The sequence below is a fragment of the Pectinophora gossypiella genome, chromosome 24 (assembly GCF_024362695.1).
Source record: "Pectinophora gossypiella chromosome 24, ilPecGoss1.1, whole genome shotgun sequence".
Taxonomy (NCBI): Eukaryota; Metazoa; Arthropoda; class Insecta; order Lepidoptera; family Gelechiidae; genus Pectinophora; species Pectinophora gossypiella.
The window spans coordinates 5,538,270-5,562,188 of NC_065427.1; the positions used below are offsets into that span (position 1 = coordinate 5,538,270).

General features: G+C 40.0%; 1 protein-coding gene and 1 long non-coding RNA gene across 2 annotated transcripts in view; one reads left to right on the forward strand and one right to left on the reverse strand.

Annotated features, from left to right (window-relative positions):
* Positions 1 to 23,919, reverse strand: part of LOC126377881 (dual specificity tyrosine-phosphorylation-regulated kinase 2) — a 233,723-nt gene that overhangs the window by 74,620 nt on the left and 135,184 nt on the right. The gene's annotated exons all lie outside the window — the stretch shown is intronic.
* On the forward strand, positions 10,499 to 11,964 carry LOC126377928 (uncharacterized). Its single transcript, XR_007568000.1, has 2 exons — positions 10,499 to 11,193; positions 11,278 to 11,964. It is a non-coding gene; the product is annotated as an uncharacterized LOC126377928 (long non-coding RNA).

Consider the following 23,919-nt stretch of genomic DNA (forward strand, 5'->3'; position numbering starts at 1 on the left):
GTGTATAATATACACCTCTGCCTACCCCTTCGGGGATACAGACGTGTTATATATATGTTAGAACTTTAGAAGCACTACCAAAGAAAAAAGACACTAATATATCACATCAACTTTTGTATCTGTCTGTACGTAGGACCTCGGGCGCACCAGGCACGACCAACGTTTCAGTTTTAGGGCTGACAGACAGCTGGTGTATTTGGTTCTGGTAATTTTAACACCCCATAGAATATTTTGACAGGGAAACGGCAATTTGGTGGAACAACATGACTCAATGATTGTGCCTTCAAAAAGCTAATTGTGTAATACAATCTTTTTCGGCTGGATTGGAGTAAAGGATGCTCAGGAGCTTACCTTATTTATCAGCCATATTTCGGCCTCCGTGGTCCAGTGGTTGAGCGTTGTGCTCACGATCCGGAGGTCCCGGGTTCGAATACCGGTGGGGACAAATCACAAAAATCACTTTGTGAGCCCTAGTTTTACAGGCTGATCTCCTGATTGTCCAAAAAGTAAGATGATCCGTGCTTCGGAAGGCACGTTAAGCCGTTGGTCCTCGGTTATTACTTACTAATGTAAGTACGTAGTCGTTACGTAAGTCATGTAAGAGGCCTAGGGCGGCTCAGTAATAACCCTAACATCAGGGTTGATGGGGTTGTACAGTCCGATCTTCTCTGAACGTGCGTGTATGAGACGATTAATGAATGTGGAGGAAGCAAGAGAAGTGCGTCAGGATCAAAGCAAATAGACCATAATGGTACCATAGTCTCTGCTTACCCCAGTGGAAAATAGGCGTGAGTTTATGTATGGATGTGTGTGTGTATGAAAGTTAAATTGTCACTATACATTTTCATCTTAATCATCCTAGAACTTCGTATCAAAAGTGGCCGCAAATTATCTTCCATTTACTTGTGTCTGTCCACCCTTTGAGGCATCAGAGGCATGAGTTTATAACATAAGTACCAATGTAATTCTCATATCGATTTAAACTCCCGAAACCCAGCGCCATCTCGTGATACTCCCGCGAACTAATGCTACAGGTGTCTGAAAGCATGTATTTGAATCCGTTCGAAACTCGAATTGCTCAGGATTCTTGCCAAGAAAATCAGATGGAGTTTTCTTCGAATCGACGTATAAATAACGCGTTGACCTACTTTTACGTTTCAGAAGCTTACAGCGCCATCTCTTTGGCAGTGCTGGTATTACGATGAAGGATCGATAGGTTGGTATTATCATCGCACCGTTTTAGTCTTCTTATCGTGTAACGTGTGGGTTGTGTGGTGGAATACCAGCCTCATCAACCCTGGTGTAAGTTTGGTTAGGACATTACAGGCTGATCGCCTGATTCTCCGAAAGTAAGATGATCCGTGCCAAATTACTTAACCAGTTTCACTTCTTCTATTATGTCCGTTGTGTGGTAGATGACCAACCTCATCAACCCTGGTGTCAGAGTTATTATTGAGCCGCTACAAGCCCCTGACATGGCCCATGTAACTACAACGTACTTACATTAGTAAGTAGTAACCGGGACCAACGGCTTTACGTGCCTTCCGAAGCACAGATCATCTTACTTTCGGACGATCGGGTGATCAGTCTGAAGTCCTAACCAAACTAGGGGTAATAAAGTGATTTTAGTCATATGTGACCGTGATTCGAACCTGGGATTTCCGGATCGCGAGCCCAATGTTCAACCACTAAGCTAAGTTTTTACTGGTCCTTGTGCGTTAACAAGTAGAATGAAACTGAGAGTCTTTAAGTTTTTTAATAATTTAAGAACAATGGCTTTATACTTTAAGTTAATTGTTAATTGTCACGCCACTTCTTGAAGGTGAACTGAAAGAGTATCAAAATGTAATTGTTTCTTGGAAACTATTTTTCGGGCCCATGGACATAACGCTTATTATTATTTTTTTAAAAGACAGCAATAAAAAAGTATTAATATAAAATTATGTCACAACTATACTAAGGATACTACGAGTAAGTAGTACGTATTGGTTTCAATATAGCCTATTTTTAAAAGTCTGATACGACACCATGGTGATGTTCATGGTGGTGGAGGTCCCGGGTTCGAATCCCGGTGGGGACAAATCACAAAAATCACTTTGTGATCCCTAGTTTGGTTAGTATATTACAGGCTGATCACCTGATTGTCCAAAAGTAAGATGATCCGTGTTTCGGAAGGCACGTTAAGCCGATGGTCCCGGTTACTACTTACTGATGTAAGTACGTAGTGTCAGGGGCCTATGGCGGCTCAATAATAACCCTGACACCAGGGTTAATGGGGTTGGTAATCCACCTCACAACCCACACGATAGAAGAAGATAGTGATGTTATCAATGGAGGAGTTTCCAAACTACGTACCTCATAAACAATATAGATACATAACATAAACTGCCTATATACGTCCCACTGCTGGGCACACGCCTCCCCTCAATCAACCGGAGGGGGTATGGAGCATACTCCACCACGCTGCTCCAATGCGGGTTGGTGGAGGTGTTTTTACGGCTAATAGCCGGGACCAACGGCTTCACGTGCCCTCCGAAGCACGGAATCATCTTACTTTTTCGGACAATCAGGTGATTCAAGCCTGAAAAGTCCTTACCAAACAAAGGACAGTCTCACAAAGTGATTTCGACAATGTCCCCACCGGGAATCGAACCCGGACCTCCAGATCGTGAGCCTAACGCTCTAACCACTAGACCACGGAGGCTGTGGCTGTAGGTATTTAAACAATAAAGATGGCGCTGTAAAATCAAAGAGCAAAAGTGCAATCAGTGAGCCCAGCATATTATTTGTAATTAGTGGTGAAATTATGAACCATTAACTATTGTGCCCGGTTATCTGACGCGTGAGGAGCTCGATGGCGCAGCGGTAAACGCGCTCGGTCTGCGATTGTTGAAGTTAAGCAACTTTCCCAAAAGCCGGTCATAGGATGGGTGACCACAAAAAAAAAGTTTTCATCTCGAGCTCCTCCGTGCTTCGGAAGGCACGTTAAGTCGTTGGTCCCGGCTGCGTTAGCAGTCGTTAGTAACCACCAATCCGCACTGGACCCGCGTGGTGATTTAAGACCCGATATCCATCCATAGGGAAGGCCCGTGCCCCAGCTGTGGGGACGTTAATGGGCTGATGATGATGATGATGATGATCTGACGCTCAGAATGTAAGGTTTTCAATTATTTACGTATCAGCAAAAAATAATTAACCAAGCTGTCTTCTTTGTATACCTCGCTCTAGATTGTCTCTTTAAAAACATTATCTTGTGAAGCGATCAAAATTAAATTAATACCACGTCACATAATAGACGGACTGGAGGTAAAAGTGTTAAGTTTAATATTAAAGGTATTAAGGCCAATGTAACCTTCACCACTGTGCAGTTAATTACAACACGAGATTAACTCCTTAGACGCGCGTGTGTTTGACAACGATTGACATTTTTCGTGCAAGAAAAAACATAACACATTTTTTTTAAAACAAAATAGCTTAAAAGTGACTGATAAAGAAATTGGAGGTATATACATTTTGATGATATAGGCTCGCGTTTGACCACAATCTCACCTGACGGTAAGTGACGATGTGGTCTAAGGTGGATCACGGTTACCCAGCAAATGCCTATTCACTCTAGCCATGGAGACTCCCAGATTATAACGAGTTGGAAAAGCAGACGAAGGCATACGTTTACATACGTATTTCCCACCGAGGTAAGCAGACTGTGGAATTCCATTTGCTTCGATTCTGACACACTTCTCCTGCTTCCTCCACATTCATCAATCGTTTCATATATGCATGCCGGTTCAGAGTAGATCGTACTAAACCTTTTCTAAAGACATCTGAGGTCAATGTAAGTCCTTCTAGGTTTTCCTCTGCCAGCTCTACCATCAACCTTCGCTTTATATACCGCTTTCGTAATCCTTTTTTCCGCTCTACGTGTCCAAACCAACTTAACATTCCCTTCGCAATCTAAGTCACATCTTTCTAAGTCTTCCTCTGCTGCTTATAAGTATAAATATAGCCTATATACATTCCACTCAATCAAACACTCAAGCCCCTCACATGAAGAGCTAAAATTCTTGAGTCTCAAACCTATGTCCGTTACGCTCTCCGGGTTTTCGCTATCCGCTAGCAGTTGGTCGACGTCAATATTGCTATAAAGATCCAAATCTTTTGTTCGATACAATATTAGCACATTGTCTGAGGAACGATTGGACTACTTAGATAATTATGTATAATTTTAATTTATACTCACTAATGAAATACACTTTAGAATGACAAGTTTTCATCAATAAGCATACCCCGGATACTATAGAACAAAATTCTTACCGCCGCCTAACGCGTAAGTGCGAGAAAGACAAACAACCCGTGCTCTCTCTCTTACTCCTTAGCGGGTTACGACCGTTCAAGACTAAAATAAGACCCAGAGGGGGTGAGATCGGCGCCCGATATGAATTGGTGCGGGGGGAGGGGGGGAAATTACCGTTCTATACGTACGTAGTATTATTCTATGATATAGATTAGTATAGTTACGAAGAGAATCTTTCACCTGAAATAAGGACGTTTATTTTCTGTAATACATACACACACATACATAAACTCACGCCTATATCCCACCGGGGTAAGCAGAGACTATAGAATTCCATTTGCTTCGATCCTGACACACTTCTCTTGCTTCCTCCACATTCATCAATCGCTTCATACACGCACGCATTAAGACGAGGTAAGCCTTTATACATGTATTTTTCTAACACTAAAACGAATATTAAAATCTTATCTTTGAATACGTATAATAAATTCAAAAAAAAATAAACATACATAAGTATTGTGCTTTCCGCAGTTGAGATACACTTTCTACTTCCGTACATACGTAAAAGTATAGAAATTCTGTAGTGTAGAAATTGTGTACCTATTCCATTGTACAAAAAATACATCTGTTCAGAATTTCTACACTTGCCAGACTAAAATAAATATAATTGAAAGCTTTATTAGCAAATGACTAGAAACCCACACGAACTAAAATTAGAACTAGAATATAACCCGGTTATGGAGAAATTTAATTACAGCACCAAATAAATTATACATAAAGCAATAAATAAATAAATAAATAAATATGTATTGGTTCGATTTAGCGATGTCATTTACATGTTGATATTCATACCAGAAAAAAAAGTCGTACCAATAATAAAAAAATAAGTTTAAAAACTGGAACCGAAAGAAGAAGAAATATGAAAAAAAAAAGATTGAAGCGTACCCAGGAGAAGGCGAGACAAATAGTTTTTATTATTAATAAAAAAATATTTTAGGAAATTTTATTATAGAATATTTTATAATCACGGCTTTTCGTTTTTAAAATTACTCATGTGTGGATATCGATCGATAAAACTAGTCAAATAATACAAAAAAAAACTTCTTAATAAGTTTTACTGTTCCTAACAGTAAAACTTCTTAATAAGTTTTACTGTTCCTAACAGTTTGCTTAGAACACGTGCGTGTATGAAACGATTGACGAAAGAAAAAAAAATGTAGAGGAAGCAATAGAAGTATGTCAGGATCCAAGCAAGTGGAATTCAATAATCTCTGCTTACTCCGGTGGGAAATAGGCTTGAGTTTATGTACGTATTCCTTTTAGAATCGCGACACGAGTGTAGAAATCTATAAAAGTAGTAAAGCAAAAGAATATATTTTTAATACCTATTTCTTTTTCTAACAGTCTTCAGTAGCAAAAAAAAACAGCCTGTATCTTCGTATACAATGCTAATTGCGTGTGATATCATTTTATGAGAGCATCGCATGTTGGTGTTAAATTAATGAATATGCCACAACGCATGCAAAAGCGGATTTTGTCTAGAAAGTGCCTAATTAATATCTTCTAAGTTTGACGTAAATAAATATAATTTATTCTGTAATATATGGACATTATAAATCTGTCCGGGGTCAAGTTTAAATTATACTCGTTATTAAGTTTGTGTCTCATTCAAAAGATCTCTTGGCTTTAAGCATAGAATAAGGAATAATACTACGTATAGAACGGCAACTCTCCGTTCTCCATCCCATCGATATCGACCCACTAAGGTCGATTAATTCTTTCAAATATTTTTCCTCTGAGACGACGCCTTGAGCCGAGGTTCGCGCGCGCCCAACTGGGCACCCTCAGGCCTGTTGTCTTAAACATTGTACCGAGTGAGAACCCTCAGCGCTCACCATTTGTCCGGCCGAGTAGTTAATGCCATCTGCGGCAAATCAACAATAAGTCACGTCAAAAAAAAAACGCTCTCCATCAGCGTCTGAGCTAGGTTTACCTCACCCCCCTCAGTCTTACTTTAGTCTACAATCGTATGGACGTCAAAGTCACACACACAGATGCGCGTGTACGATAACGTCAATGTATAGTGTCTGGTTAAAAGAGGTGTTTTGTATAAAGTGTTCGGGATGTGCTTTAAGTTAACTACCTCTTTATCGTCGATCACGTCGAAAACTCTTACCATTTTTAAAGTGAAACTGTTGTCCTTTTTTTTACGATTATGTATTTACCTGCGAACAAAAAGGACACATGATTAAACTGTCAGTCCAGAATATTAATCAATTATAAAACCAATCTCTCCTTTATCAGGAGCCAGTATTTTTTTTTTATTTCAATTACGTGCCAAAATTGGGCACAGGTAAGATTGCACTAAAGCCAATTTGATAGTAGAAATAAACTTCAATACAGGTTAATATTATGAGAAAAGAAGTGATATATATACAGGCACCATACATACATAAGTTGCCTATATACGTCCCACTGCTGGGCACAGGCTTCCCCTCAATCAATTGCGGTATGGAACAAACTCCACCACGCAACTCCACTGCGAGTTGAGGTGTTTTACGGCCCTCCGAAGCACGGAATCATCTTATTATTTCGGAAAACCAGGTGATTCAAGCCTGCAATGTCCATACCAATTAAAGGCTGTCCTTTTTTTTGTGAACGCTCACAAAGTGATTTAGCGTTGCCGGTCTACATACACACATACTGTAGTGCCGTTTCTTTCAGCCTCCGGATTAGTTACAGGGGACCCGTTTTATAGCTTTTTTGTGTAGTATTGGACACAGCGCCATCTCGCGTTGTTCAGTGGAAGGTCCGGGACCATCGACTTGCTATCGTTGGGCTCCGCAGTCGACGACTTTCCATCAGTAACCGGAGGATGGTGTGTGCCGATATTGTACGGAAGGCTATATCTTGGAGTCCCTTGTCAAGTAGCTGCTGAAGAATGTTGGTGTCAATATTTAATACAAAATTATATTTGGGAATTTTCGGTCTGTCTCCTGTCCTTGGAGTTGTTAATAACTTGCATGTTGAGTGTGCGACGGCGGCGTCATCTAACGGACGATTGAGGTCGTACTAGCTTTGTCCGTGACGTAGGCGTTGAATTGGGCGATTTATATAGTCCTGCGCCTGCGAGCTGCCGCATTCCCCAGACAGCGCTCCGCCGAGCGGGTGTGTCCACACCTTCAATTTTTAGTGTGAATTTCGGGTGAGAATTTGTCTTTATAATGCGTTATAGCATTTTAATCGTAATTATCAGTGTCGATATATGTTGTCATTGTTTTTCTTTTAGGCGGTTTATAAGCGTGTGACCGGTGGCCCGCAACTCCGTCGCACGCGCCGCCAAATCTTCGTAAATTTTTATTCTGGTAAGTAAGTTATACATTTCTGTCATCTGTCGTGACTCGTGAGTGTTAGTGTTTGCGGTCAAGATTTTAATGTGCGATTTGTTCCGAATAGGTGTGGTTTTGGTGTCCGTGGCGTGGACACGTTGCTCCGCCATTTTGTCCCAGCGTCGTGGCATCGACGTCATCGTACGTTGGCCGCATACGTGGCTTCTCGACCTCCGACAGGTGAGTCTTTTTATACGATTTTGGGGAGTTAGTTAGGTTGTGCCTCCGCCCCTAGAGGTTTGATTTACCCCTGTGCGTTTTGTCCACAGGAGGTGTTTTGCGAAGGTGTTTTGTGACGGCTGTTTTACGAAGGCTGTTCTGTTCTATGACGGGTGTTTTGTACAGCTGTTCTGCTACAGCTTATTGGCAGCTGCTTCTAGTCGGCTCGGCTTCCTTCCCGCCGCCGAGGGCAAACGAGCTAGGGAGGTTTTTATAATACCTTTCTTATTTTTTTTTATAATGCTTAACGAATGACCAGTGGCCTTGAATACCTGGAATGTACCCTTAGGATTTAAAAGTTCCAAATACTTATTTATATTTTTGTGTAACTTTGGTTTTCTTAGTAATTAATAAATACAAGTAAACCCATTTGCTTACAATTTATTTCATACATTCATCTTCATCATACATTCTTCATTAAATTTTTTAAAACATTACATGGCGCCCGATTACTGAGGTCTAAAGGTTCAGGGTACGCTCCCGGTCTTCGGTCTTTTGCTCGAGGATCGGCTGGTCATTCGTTGTGTATTTTTTTTTTGTAACGTGTAAAAAGAACAAATTGTGTGGTGGTGGTGTTTCTTCATTTACCCCCTAGTGAATAAGATTTATCGCGTTCATATTGATGTGTGCTTTAAATGAAACAAGTTAATTTACATATACCTACTATTTTGTATAACTGTTTTTAAATTTACATTTGCATTATATATTTCTTTTGCTTTGCATACTTTTAAAGTTTGGACTTTGAACTCGTATAGCATTTTATAACATCACATTGTTAAAAAAAAATTATACTGCGTTGCAGCTATTTTGCTGTATAATTAAACTTCTTAAATTGTTTCTTAAAATTTTGAGCTTACTTTTTTGTTTTTATCACAAATTTGCTTTTATAAAACAAAACATTATATACCCTACAAAGGTTTTTTTTTAATGTAACTTTAAATTTTTAACATTCTTGAGTAAAATTATTATTGTTGCTAGTTTACTGCTTAGCTTTGCTATAAGTACAGCTTTTTTCTTCAAAATTTTATGAAACTTGGCGTGAGTTTAGAATTATATTTTTGTTTTATACCCTCAAGGTTTATTTACAATTTGTAAATTCTTTCAAATTATGCAACAATTTATAAAAGCATTTCGGCCTAATTTCAATTAAACATTTAACTTGCTATCTAGTAAAATTATAGTTCTTGGTTGTATAACCACGGCTATACATAAGTACCTACATGCTTGTTATCTATCTTGCATTCCTTTTGAGCTTATAGCGAATAAACTGGTTTTGTTTTTTTTACACGCTCGTTAGTATTACGTGTACGATCTTTTATTGTTGAGCTATTGTTTGCTTAATAGTTTTGTATTCTATTACCGGATAAATTCTAATAAGTAAATCTTTTGAATTGGATTGGAAATACGTTAAATAAACAACATTTATACATTGTTAGTTTTACAAATAACTTATTTTTTTTACATTTGCATTTTGTTTATTTGCATTTATTTTTACTTTTCAAGTAGGTATTTAGTTAATGAAAATATTCTTTGATTATTTTTTCTTTAAAACTTAGTACTTAGTTAAATCTTTGTTAAAGTACATTGGTCATTCATTTTTTTTTAATCATGGCATTGGAAGAACGTCCAATTAAATTTCATCTATTACGTAAAGATGAAATAATTTACGAGGTATTATTTCGTGGTGCAGGGCCACCACTTGTACTATACATCTTCACATTTTGAAGGTGTGGGTACACCGGCAGCGTTGGGGAATCATTAGGTTAGTTGTCTTTTAGGTTAGTTATAGGAGCCGATTTACTGGTGGACGCGCGGCCGCTGTGGGGCTCGCCGCGCCGCCACTGGCAAATTGTGGCCTATTATATTGTGGACGGTGGACGTGTGGGCATACCCTAGGTTCCCCATACTGCCACTGTCCACATACATTTTTATTATTTTTTTTCTATCTTTATATCCGAGCAGCTTGCGGGTGGACGCGCGGCAGCACCGGCGGCACGCCGCGCCGCCATCAACAAGTTGGGTCGTTTTTTTTTTATATCTTTTTTTATATTTTTTTTGTTTCGCGTTAGGTAGGGATTAGTACCTAATCGTGTGGTTTGTTATTGGTTGGGGTCGAGCACTCGCCAATTGTAAGGTGAGGTCACTTCCCCACCGTTTTAAGATGTTGAGGGAGTGGTAGTTATGACTGATGCCTCTTGAAGTCGTCAGTGTTTGTTGGTGGACGTAGTTGTTGCTACGGACACGTATTATTATTGGGATGAGTCATTGCGACTTGCTTATCTACGTGTTTTTAATGCACGTGTGCGCGCTATCGATGCGAAGAATTTCTTGGATGCTATCTGATGTTGTTGTGCTCATGGTGAGCACAGGTGGTTTATGTGCCGTCTCGGCAAGTTTTTAAGTTGTGCGGCCTCTGCCGGCAATGGCATTTTTGCCTTTATTTTTTTTTCTATTCTTTTTAAGTTTTTTTTTTGTATTTCTAGGATTTTCTTTTTTACTGTTTTTACTGAATGGCATTTTTTGCCTTTATTTATTTTCATTGCTATAGTTTTACTTTTTTATTTTTTGGATTATTTTTTTTCTTCGACTTTATCTTGAATAGCATTTGTGTCTGTTTTTTTTTTAATTTTTAAAGTTATTTCTCTTTCAAGTTAAACTTGAATATTTTTGTTGAAGTTTGAGTTTTGGTTTGTTTGAGGAATCAGCTGGAGGGCCAGCTGGGATTTCCTCGTTTGTTTTATTTTTTTTAATTATTTTTTTTTCACTCGGAAATCCTTTTGGGTGGGGAGGTATTGTAGTGCCGTTTCTTTCAGCCTCCGGATTAGTTACAGGGGACCCGTTTTATAGCTTTTTTGTGTAGTATTGGACACAGCGCCATCTCGCGTTGTTCAGTGGAAGGTCCGGGACCATCGACTTGCTATCGTTGGGCTCCGCAGTCGACGACTTTCCATCAGTAACCGGAGGATGGTGTGTGCCGATATTGTACGGAAGGCTATATCTTGGAGTCCCTTGTCAAGTAGCTGCTGAAGAATGTTGGTGTCAATATTTAATACAAAATTATATTTGGGAATTTTCGGTCTGTCTCCTGTCCTTGGAGTTGTTAATAACTTGCATGTTGAGTGTGCGACGGCGGCGTCATCTAACGGACGATTGAGGTCGTACTAGCTTTGTCCGTGACGTAGGCGTTGAATTGGGCGATTTATATAGTCCTGCGCCTGCGAGCTGCCGCATTCCCCAGACAGCGCTCCGCCGAGCGGGTGTGTCCACACCTTCAATTTTTAGTGTGAATTTCGGGTGAGAATTTGTCTTTATAATGCGTTATAGCATTTTAATCGTAATTATCAGTGTCGATATATGTTGTCATTGTTTTTCTTTTAGGCGGTTTATAAGCGTGTGACCGGTGGCCCGCAACTCCGTCGCACGCGCCGCCAAATCTTCGTAAATTTTTATTCTGGTAAGTAAGTTATACATTTCTGTCATCTGTCGTGACTCGTGAGTGTTAGTGTTTGCGGTCAAGATTTTAATGTGCGATTTGTTCCGAATAGGTGTGGTTTTGGTGTCCGTGGCGTGGACACGTTGCTCCGCCATTTTGTCCCAGCGTCGTGGCATCGACGTCATCGTACGTTGGCCGCATACGTGGCTTCTCGACCTCCGACAGGTGAGTCTTTTTATACGATTTTGGGGAGTTAGTTAGGTTGTGCCTCCGCCCCTAGAGGTTTGATTTACCCCTGTGCGTTTTGTCCACAGGAGGTGTTTTGCGAAGGTGTTTTGTGACGGCTGTTTTACGAAGGCTGTTCTGTTCTATGACGGGTGTTTTGTACAGCTGTTCTGCTACAGCTTATTGGCAGCTGCTTCTAGTCGGCTCGGCTTCCTTCCCGCCGCCGAGGGCAAACGAGCTAGGGAGGTTTTTATAATACCTTTCTTATTTTTTTTTATAATGCTTAACGAATGACCAGTGGCCTTGAATACCTGGAATGTACCCTTAGGATTTAAAAGTTCCAAATACTTATTTATATTTTTGTGTAACTTTGGTTTTCTTAGTAATTAATAAATACAAGTAAACCATGTCTTACATTTTATTTCTTCATACATCTCTTATTCTTCTTCTCATCTTCATCATCTATCTTAAATTTTTTTAAAACATTACAATACATAAACTCACGCCTATTTCCCACCGGGGTAAGCAGAGACTATAGAATTCCATTTGCTTCAATCCTGACACACTTCTCTTGCTTCCTCCACATTTAACAATCGCTTCATACACGCACGCCGGTTCAGAGTAGATCGTATTAAACCTCTCCAATTGCCTATGCAATGACACTGCGATTTAATGCAAGTCACGTATTCCCCGAACTGAGCTATTATGGATTCGAACAGTGCGAATGTAACGAGTATTACTGTGCAAAAATAGTGCCATGGTAGCCTAGTTGGTAGAACGCTTGCCTCTCACTTTGACGTCGCAGGTTCGAGCCCAGGCCTAAACCAACGATTGTCGTATTTGTTTTCGAATTCATGTTTGGATTATAAATGATTATCACATGCTCAGCGGTGAATAAAAACATCGTGAGGAAACTCACATTCCCGAGAAAATGGAGATATCTATTGGGCTGGTTTTCCCTTCGCGGGTTGGAAGGTCAGACAGTCGCTTCTGAAAAAATCCGGACCCGTCAAATCTTCAGGTTACGTAAGCGGACCCTGTGAAAAACGGGATAATGCTAGGGGGATGATGACGGTGGAAAAATCCAGAGACAATTTTTCAAAAGAAGTAAGTAGATAGTCTCAGTCGAGAGTCGCAACCATCGATCGTGCGAAACTTGTAACATTACTCACTCGCCATACTAAGGGGAACTGGATACGCCGCCGGATTTGCTAAAAGACAAAACTTTTTCTTGGAATAGACGTATGTAGTTACTTCCTAGCTATCCATACATTTACGACTATAACCCAATTGGGGGAGGTCAGAGGCACAATCAAAGAGCAAAAGTTCACTGAACCCAGCGAATTATTTGTAAACAGCGGTGAAATTAAGAACCATTAGTTGTCATAACTATAAAGTTTATGTTTTTGTAGGTGTTTTTGGTCTATTACAGAAACGATGTAACCAGGAGATCTTAAGTCCAACCAGTTAATTCATTACATTGCAAGAAACTGATTGGACTTTTGCAGCTTATCGTACATTCGTTGCAAGATTAATTAAGTACCCACACCGCACCGAGCTTTGTTGTTGTTAGACTAGCAATACAATACAAAACTCTTTATTGTACTTCATCATCAGCCCATTAACGTCCCCACTGCTGGGGCACGGGCCTTCCCTATGGATGGATAGGGAGATCGGGCCTTAAACCACCACGCGGGCCCAGTGCGGATTGGTGGTTATTAACGACTGCAATGCAGCCGGGACCAACGGCTTAACGTGCCTTCCGAAGCATGGAGGAGCTCGAGATGAAAAGTTTTTTGGTGTGGTCACCCATCCTATGACCTTTGCGAAAGTAGCTTAACTTCAACAATTGCAGACCGAGCGTGTTTACCGCTGCGCCACCGAGCTCCTGTATATTGTACTTAAGTCATATTAAAAGCACCAACGACCAACCACCAACCAACGTGATAGGCCGTTTATAATGGTCGAGGCAACTGTGTTAGTGAAAACTGCACTTAAGATAAATTAATAACTCATTGGTGCAAGTCCGGTGCCGGAGTTCGAACCAGGCGCTCCCCGTTTGAGAACCAAGCTGGTGTACCACAGAGAGAGAGAGAGAGAGAAAAAAAAAACGTTTATTCAAACAAACAGCACACAAAACAGAAACATAACATTACCACAGGACACAGTGACTCAAATTACTAGCTGTCACCTCATTTGTTGAATTCTGATAAGTATTTAGCATACGGAGGGCGGTCCACGCAGCATATAGCCGTACCGAGTCGAAAACCATAACCTGTGGTCGCGATCCTCAGCAGTGAGGGAACGACGAAGAAGAGAGAAGACAAGTATTTAGAAGTCATGCGGGAACAGACGTACACACCCATACACACAGCAGTCAAAAACATAACTTTTTTTGCTTCACCGGGAAAAACAAGTCGAACTCGATATCAACAGGTCAGATTACCTAATCAAGATCAGGATTAGCATAACAAAGTCTCTGTGCAGGCCCCCACTCCCTTCTGGGGGAGAATTTGGGGGGAAATCAGGGTAGATTACATCCCTACAGGTGTAGGGGGCGACGTGGGTAATTGGGAGTAAATTAAATGAATTTGGAGCCAATGATGTAGATTTTCACTTTGAAATTTAGGTTTAATCAAGACCATGAATGTTGATGGTTTGATAAATGGGTGATTTGAGAAGTATTATGAGAATAAGACACGCTCGTAGGCATTATTGGGTTGGGCAGAGCCACAAGTTACCAGAAAACCAGTTGTAGCTACGCTTGGTGACCACCAACTTCTTCTTCTTCTCGTGGCTGCTGAGGTTGGTCAAAACAAGTATCATGGTTCTTATTGAACCACCGAAGGCCTCTGATATGGCTCATGTAACGACTATTTACTTACTTAAGTAAATAGTAGTTGGGACCGACTGGATAATACTGCATACATCTTTCTTTCAGACAATCCGGTGATGTCCTAACCAAAGTAGGGATCACAAAGTGATTTTTGTGGTTATTCACCCACCGCCTTTTTCGGCCAAGTAGTTAATGCCATCATCAAAAAATACCCACCGGCATTCGAACCTGGGACTTCCGGATCGTTAGACCAAAGCTGAACCACTGGACCGGTTTATATTAAAAGACAGTCTATTATGATGTCAGAGCACAATCATGGGTGGCACATCCATTGTCCTTGCAAGCATAGGACAAAGCAGACAAAGGGACAAACAGACAGACAAGACGCTGGACAGTCGCCAACCACTGTGTCATACCATAGGAGTACGTCATAAGTGATATGGAGTATGTGCTCTAGGGACAATGGGTCGTTTTGTGACGCGTTCTCCGTATACGTTGATGCTAATAAGATTTTTTTTTGCTTGCCTCTCACTTTGTGGTCGCACGTTCAAATCCAGCACAGGCCTAAACCAATGATTGTCGAAATTGTTTTCGAATCTATGTTTGGATCATAAATGATAATCACGTGTTCAGCGGTGAAGGAAAACATCGTGGGGAAACCCACATCCCCGAAAAATGCATTCCCTTCTGTAAAAAACCGGACCTGTCAAATCTTCAGGTTAGGTAAGCGGACCCTGTGAAAAACGGGATAATGCTAGGGAGATGATGACTTTATTCTTATAAAATGACTAAAAGTCAACAATACGATTCCCTGTCACACAAAATCCAACCCGGAAACAACATTAAACAAAACATAACATTAAAACTATTCGAATGACGGTAACAACAGTACCACGATTGTTCAAACGGTACCCCACCAATCTACCCCACATGGGTATTATTGGGTATGTTACCCTCCCCTCTCCTCCCGTGGGAACCGTTTGAGAACCACTTATAAATTATTGCTTATATTTCCTAAAGGTTTTTGGGTTCCGTAACGTATTTGCAAAACTGATTTTCATTATTACATTTGCAGCTGCTTTTGGTGTTGTTGTCTCGTTAAAAGCGATATTTATTCGAATTCTATTATTTAACTTCTCATTGGACACTTAATTGGACACGACAAATTTATTAAAAACATCTTGGAAGGGAAGAAACAAAGAAAGAGAGGAAGGAGAAGACCAAGAAGACTTTACATGGAACAGATTAAAGAGAAGGCGAACGTTATGTCTTATAAAGAAGCCAAAAAATTGGCATTGCTTTGAAAATAATGGAGAATGTTACACTGATAACTGATGTAGGCCGCCCAAATTGTACTGTATTCATGTGTTATGTCTAATTGTTGAAGTTCTGTGCAATAAAATATATTTGATTTGATGATGATGAACTTCTGCTAAATTTCCAAAGTCATAACCAGCATTAAGTAATATGAACCCCTTTCTTGTAACTAAACGATAGCACTACAACAAAAAACCTTGCAGGTTAAAAATACGGAATACTTATAATTTCAGTACGGAACACTTATAATTTCGTTCGAGTCACACTTAACCATATTTTTTATATTTACTTGTATCAGAGTCTACTAGTACCCTTTTCAATTATTTTTATGGGGGCACGTACGGGGTAGATAGAAGTGAATATTTTGTATTGTTGTACGTTTATTTTGATATTATTGTGTGAGATCATTAATTTCAATTTCGGATTTACCCACAGTAGCATCGTGGAGTTTTACTGTCTCTTTTTATCCAACAGACCGACAGTTTAAAAGAGAATGAAAAAAAAATTATCTCTCAAACCAAAGTAATTTGCCTAGTATCAGGAGTATCCAGTTTCGATGAATAATCTAATCTAGCCTATAAGTTCCCAAGGCAGGGCAAAAGCCTTCCCTACCTCTTTCCATTTTTCGCGGTCCTGTGCGCACTCCGACCAGTTCCTCCGGCAATAAATAAATAAATAAGAAAATGACTTCCCAATAATTATTATTTATTATCTTATCTCGCCTATCCGATGCCACCGGGAAAAGGCCTCTCCTTGATTTTTCCACTCCTCTCGACTTTGCGCGATCTCCGTCCAATCCCTCCGATAAGCATTGAGGTCGTCACACCATCTTTTACGCGGTCTTCCTCGACTTCTATGCCCTCCTTGAGGTGTCCAGCGGGTGACGACTCGTGCCCATCGCTCCGGATGCATCCAACGTGTCCGGCCCAATCCCACTTCAGTTTGGCGGACTTTTTCCTTACATTATTATTTCACTTACCTATTTATAAACGAACAATTATTCAAAATATCTAGATATATGTCGATATATATTCCATCTTACCCGTGCCCCACTGCTGGGGCACGGGCCTTCCCTATGGATGGATAGGGAGATCGGGCCTTAAACCATCACGCGGGCCCAGTGCGGATTGATGGTTATTAACGACTGCTAATGCAGCCGGGACCAACGGCTTAACGTGCCTTCCGAAGCACGGAGGAGCTCGAGGTGAAAACTTTTTTTTGTGGTCACCCATCCTGTGACCGGACTTTGCGAAAGTTGCTTAACTTCAACAATCGCAGACCGAGCGCGTTTACCGCTGCGCCACCGAGCTCCTCAACACACACATTTAACATTTATTTATTTTGTTGCCTAATATTTGAATCAGATAATGTATATAATGAATAATAATGGGTGGAAGATGCGTCGTGCCAGGGCGTAATAACAAGGATCATCATTTAAATCCAAAAACAAAGATAAAAGATGCATTATATATGAAATTAGACTTAGAAATTTGAAAACGTACCCTGGTAAATCCCTTATTGTCCGTCAGCTTATGTATGTATTTGTACAAATTATTACACAATAAACGATTCCTTTACCGTTTAGATTTAGCTATCCATCAACGTCGTGTTTTACCGAACAGCCAGACATAGCGAGGAATTCCATCAGATTCCACAAACAACGAATCTTACCGAGGAAATTGACGGATTCTGACATGACGAATAGGTATACTTTCTTGGAACAATGTATTCGTATTTGTTTTGTTGTGGTCTAAAAAATATAATAATGGGGTTCACTGTGGTACACTCCCTAGCGTTATTTCATTTACACAGGGTCTGCTTACCTACACTGAAGATTTAACATATTATTTTGGGCAAGCGGCTAGCAGTCTGACCTTCCAACACGCGAAGGGAAAACGAGCCAAATACAGGTTAGGTCATCTAACAAGTATGCCATCTTAGACCAATATGATAGGTGGTGAGCTATATCGCCGTCTATGATAATTTAGCCAATTGTTTTAGTGAATCGTTTTGTTTTAGGGCTACTGCGATGCAGGGGAAACCCTAGTGCAGGGCCCGCTATTACATAACATAACATAAACTGCCTATATACGTCCCACTGCTGGGCACAGGCCTCCCCTCAATCAACCGGAGGGGGTATGGAGCATACTCCACCACGCTGCTCCACTGCGGGTTGGTGGAGGTGTTTTTACAGCTAATAGCCGGGACCAACGACTTAACGTGCCTTCCGAAGCACGGAATCATCTTACTTTAACCCCGCGGCCCGCTATTAACTTGTGTTAATTTTACTTTATTTGGTAAATAAATATTTTTTACTTTTTTTTATTAATAACTCATTGGTGCAAGTCTGGGTTTGAACCAGCGCTCCCCGTTTAAGAAGCAAGTCGGTGTACCGCAGGACCACAGTCATCATCCCCCTAGCATTATTCCGTTTTCACAGGGTCCGCTTACCTACACTGAAGGTTTAGCATATCCGGTTTTTTGGGTAAGCGGCTAGCAGTCTGACCTTCCAAAACGCGAACGGAAAACGAGCCAAATACAGCTTAGGAAACGCATTTCTCGGGAATGTGGGTTTCCTTACGATGTTTTCCTTCACCGCTGAGCACGTGATAGTCAACAAACCACTCAAAAACCATAGCTTGCGAATGACAGACACTCCACACATTACAAATACTTGGCAAACATACACCCCACTACATGCCATAAGTTACCAACCACAAAAGAAACAATATTTACACAGGACTACCTCAAACTAATGCATTATTTGAAGATATATGACTTACAGAGCAATAAATCTTGACGATTGGATCCTGTGAGGATTGCTTTGTTTGAAAATATTTGCTCTGAATCATAAGGGTAATGCGAGGCTAAATTGTGTGCTTAACGCGTTATTTACATGTATAGAGATTCACCGCAGAGCCTGATAGATAGATACGCACACTTACATACATAAACTCACGCCTATCCCCCACCGGGGTGAGCAGAGACCATGAAATTCCATTTGCTTCGATCCTAACACACTTCTCTTGCTTCCTCCACATTCATCAATCGTTTCATACACGCACGCCGGTTCAGAGAATATTGTACTAAAGCTTTTTTAAGGACATCTCCAATTTGGTCAATATACGAGTACGTCCTTTTAGGTATTCCTCTGCCACCCCCTACCATCAACCTTCGCTTTATATACCGCTTTCGTAATCCTATCATCCGGTGTGTCCAAACCAATTTAACATTCCCTTCTCGATCTTAATCACTATACTGACATATCGTGTATCGTGAGACAAATAAAATACTTTATTGAGCACAATGGACACAAGATACAGAAATAAGAAAGGCACAACAGGCCTAAATTCAAGTCCTTCTAGGCCTTCCTCTGCCAGCCCTACCATCAACTTAATACACCACAACACTCCCTTATCACACTATTTCTTATTCTAACATTCATATTTATACCTATCATTGTTGAAACTCACCGCATACTAATGGCACACCCTGGACACTTCATACAAAACACCTCGTTTTACACAGACTAGTGTCTGCACATTGACATTATCGTACGCGCGCATCTGTGTGTGTGACGTCTGACGCCTATACCATTGAAGACTAACGTAAGACCGAGGGGGTGAGGTAAACCTAGCTCAGTCGCTGGTGGGGAGCGGACAATTGCCGTTCTATACGTAGTAAATTCCTAATTCTATGCTTGCTTAATTAATATTATATGCCTTAATTAATGGCTTGTGGTATATACCAGATAACCAAACCATTGCGTGCATCACGTCAACTTAGATAGAATAATAGTTTAGGATATTCGCAGATCGTCGTACATTGGATGTAACGAAGTTATAGTAATTAGAAAGAATCCTTCGTTACAAGAACTTGTCATAATATAAATTGGCATCCACACATTGCGGTCAAAGGTCTAATAAACTAACAATCAACTTCATTATTAACTCTTTGTCTTATCCAATGAGGACATCCTGTGAACCCTTTGTGATCACGAGACAACCAACTGAATTAAGACGTCTACGTCTGATTCACATTCGCAGGTCAAAAAGATACCCTTTAATTTGACCGGTTGTTTCTTTGTTGTCTGGGTCAGGTAAAAAAGGATCGGTATGTCGCGAATCAAAAGCTGGTTCGATCCCAACTCGGACAAAGGAGTTCTTAGAAGTAATTAAAAGTTTATAAACGTCTTTAGAACGCGAGTATTGTTTGATATTGTATGGTATCGCTTGTTAGATCAAGGAAAAGTGTTCTTGTTAGCAGTTAAGTATAATGAGGGACTGTGGTATATCTATGTTTTACTTATGGTCTTATGTCATGTCAAAATATTATGATTGATAAAAATGCAAATGCCGTTTTACTGAGTTTAGGTTAGGACCTCTCTACACGTGAGCTTCAGAGGTCCTGTGACGAAAACCGGACCCAACATGCGACAAGACCCTCAGACGAGGGTGTTCTGTTTAGGCCAGAGGGTACAGGTCCGAAACTATACGGACCTGTCCCAGAGATGGAAATTTGGCGAGGTTGTGAGAGTACTGGGGCCGGTGCACTATCTGGTGAGAACGGACGATGGAGAGACCTGCAAGAGTCACGTTGACCAGATGCTGCAGACCTCAGTAACAACCAACCAACGATAGTAGCTAACTATAAGATTTAGGGGGGAGACCTGTGGTATATCTATGTTTTACTTATGGTCTTATGTCATGTCAAAATATTATGATTGATAAAAATGCAAATGCCGTTTTACTGTGTTTAATTTAGACTTTCCAGGCTACGTTCCCCAAAAAGAATACAGATGGCGCTGTTCAGATTTAAAGTGATAATTACCTATTTTTGTCATTGCGTATAATTATTAAAAAATATAATCTAATTACAGAGGCATATATATAAAAATGTATAGAATTAGGTTACAACCTATATATCGCTTCACTTTATTTTGTTGAGAATAATAATGGGTAGAAGATGTGTTGTGCCTGGGTGTAATAACAAGGGTCATCATTTATACACAAAAACAAAGATAATAGATGCATTAGGTATGTCTGTTATCCATGAAATTAGAAGCTTAAGCGAAGGCTAATCTGTACAGCGCCATCTGTATTGTTTTTGGGGAACGTCGCCTGGAAAGTCCCTCATTCAAAGAATTATTTTGATAATTTATACTTATTACTGTTTAGAGTGACACGTTGCGACTTCCTGGCGACGAATTTGGATGGTCAGCGTCTCGTAGTATTATAGACAGTCATGAGCAATATAATGTACCCACTTTAGGACTCTGTCGCACTAACATATTTGACATTTAGTAAGACTTACAGTTCAATTTGTCAAAAACGTTAATGTGACATGGTACCAAAGTGTATACATATTAATGCTCGTGACCGCACATTTCGTAAAAAAAACGTAACAGTTGTGAATTTTGGTTCAACAAACCACGAAATAAATTAAATTTTAAATTTGAATTTGGAACATTAATATTAAGATTCATATTTTTCTGATGATCTTTACGTAACATAAAAGTGCGAGTTGTTACGATTTTATTGATGACAAGTGTACATAAATTATGAATGTGCCACCGACTTAAGCCGTTGCGACGTATCAGAAAAAAACACGCAATTAAATCTGAACTCATGACGGTGTAAATAAGAACCCTTTTGCCTATTCAATACATAAACATCATAAAAATATTACTTTCGTTCAAAAACAACCAGTATCGTCAATGCACAGTAAGATCAAAATTCGCTGTTCGACAAAATATCCTTACGAGATTTTCCATCATGATGTATAGGCATTTTATAGGTATATAGTTCTACCTGGGGTTGCATTGTCCGTAACTGCTGCAATTAGGGAGAATTTCTTTTTTTTTCACCTTCAAATAGGGGTGCGAGCGCCGAGGGTTTAATTGTACACCTTTTTTTACTTATTAACTGTATTTTTTTTCTGTAATACGTCTTCTTTAAATTGAAGGGTGTATTTAATTAAGGTTTTTTGTAAGGTTTTAGTTAATTAGAACCTTCAAATTAAAATATATAGATAGATAGATAGAATCTTTATTTAGGTTTAAGACGTTACATAAACTTCTTTATATTAAAATTGGAACATATATGAAATGTAAGACTTAAAACTAAAAAGGGTACTAGCTCGGTTAATGTCGTATCGACCCACATGATGGACAATACGACGACGCCGATTTTCAGCCAGACCCCTAAAAAATAATACAAAACATATAGATAAATATGTTCAAATACACATAATACGCGGATGGAAGTGTGGGTGTAAAATAGGCTACTTGACAACCTAGTCAAATGAGATACTTTTTACGAATGTCAAAACGAAAGCTTTCTTTGGAGTTTGTATGGAAATAAAGTCCTGTGACGTCATCAATAAAAGCGGTCAAACGTCGTACTCATTGTTACTTAATTCATAAATGAAATTCGAAAATAAACCGAAACGTAAAATGAAATTGATTTATGGTCATCTTAGACTGGCTTCTATTTTCAGATTAGCACTTTATAATTTATCTTTGACCCAGTCTAACACCCTTTATACACCTCTTCCTACCCCTTTGGGGATACAGGCGTGAAGATATGTGTGTGGATGGAATTTATGCCCGATATGGATATGGTGGATGAATATAGAGATAGGAAACGACCTTAGAAAGTGTGGATGCATTCTATATACAGATAGGAAACGACCTTAGAAAGTGTGGATGGATTCTATATACAGATAGGAAACGACCTTAGAAAGTGTCGATGGATTGTATATAGAGGTAGGAAAGGACCCTAGGAAGTGTGGATGGATTGTATATAGAGGTAGGAAACGCCCCTAGGAAGTGTGGAAGGATTGTAAAAAGAGGAAGGAAACAACCCTAGGAAGTGTGGATGGATTGTATATAGAGGTAGGAAATGACCCTAGGAAGTGTCGATGGATTGTATATAGAGGTAGGAAAGGACCCTAGGAAGTGTGGATGGATTGTATATAGAGGTAGGAAACGCCCCTAGGAAGTGTGGAAGGATTGTAAAAAGAGGAAGGAAACAACCCTAGGAAGTGTGGATGGATTGTATATAGAGGTAGGAAATGACCCTAGGAAGTGTCGATGGATTGTATATAGAGGTAGGAAAGGACCCTAGGAAGTGTGGATGGATTGTATATAGAGGTAGGAAACGCCCCTAGGAAGTGTGGAAGGATTGTAAAAAGAGGAAGGAAACAACCCTAGGAAGTGTGGATGGATTGTATATAGAGGTAGGAAATGACCCTAGGAAGTGTAGATGGATTGTATATAGAGGTAAGAAACGACCCTAGGAAGTGTGGAAGGATTGTAAAAAGAGGAAGGAAACAACCCTAGGAAGTGTGGATGGATTGTATATAGAGGTAGGAAATGACCCTAGGAAGTGTGGATGGATTGTATATAGAGGTAAGAAACGACCCTAGGAAGTGTGGAAGGATTGTAAAAAGAGGAAGGAAACAACCCTAGGAAGTGTGGATAGATTGTATATAGAGGTAGGAAATGACCCTAGGAAGTGTGGAAGGATTGTAAAAAGAGGAAGGAAACAACCCTAGGAAGTGTGGATAGATTGTATATAGAGGTAGGAAATGACCCTAGGAAGTGTGGATGGATTGTATATAGAGGTAGGAAACGACCTTAGAAGATGTGGATGGATTGTATATAGAGGTAAGAAACGACCCTAGGAAGTGTGGAAGGATTGTAAAAAGAGGAAGGAAACAACCCTAGGAAGTGTGGATGGATTGTATATAGAGGTAGGAAATGACCCTAGGAAGTGTGGATGGATTGTATATAGAGGTACGAAACGACCCTAGGAAGTGTGGAAGGATTGTAAAAAGAGGAAGGAAACAACCCTAGGAAGTGTGGATAGATTGTATATAGAGGTAGGAAATGACCCTAGGAAGTGTGGAAGGATTGTAAAAAGAGGAAGGAAACAACCCTAGGAAGTGTGGATAGATTGTATATAGAGGTAGGAAATGACCCTAGGAAGTGTGGATGGATTGTATATAGAGGTAGGAAACGACCTTAGAAGATGTGGATGGATTCTATATACAGATAGGAAACGACCTTAGAAAGTGTGGATGGATTGTGTGAAGAAGGATATGTGTGGGAAAGGTGTGAGTATTGTGATGACGACTGACAAAGATGGATGGAAGAGGAATACGTGTTGTGCCAACCACTCTTATGATGATAGTACTTATGTCCGAT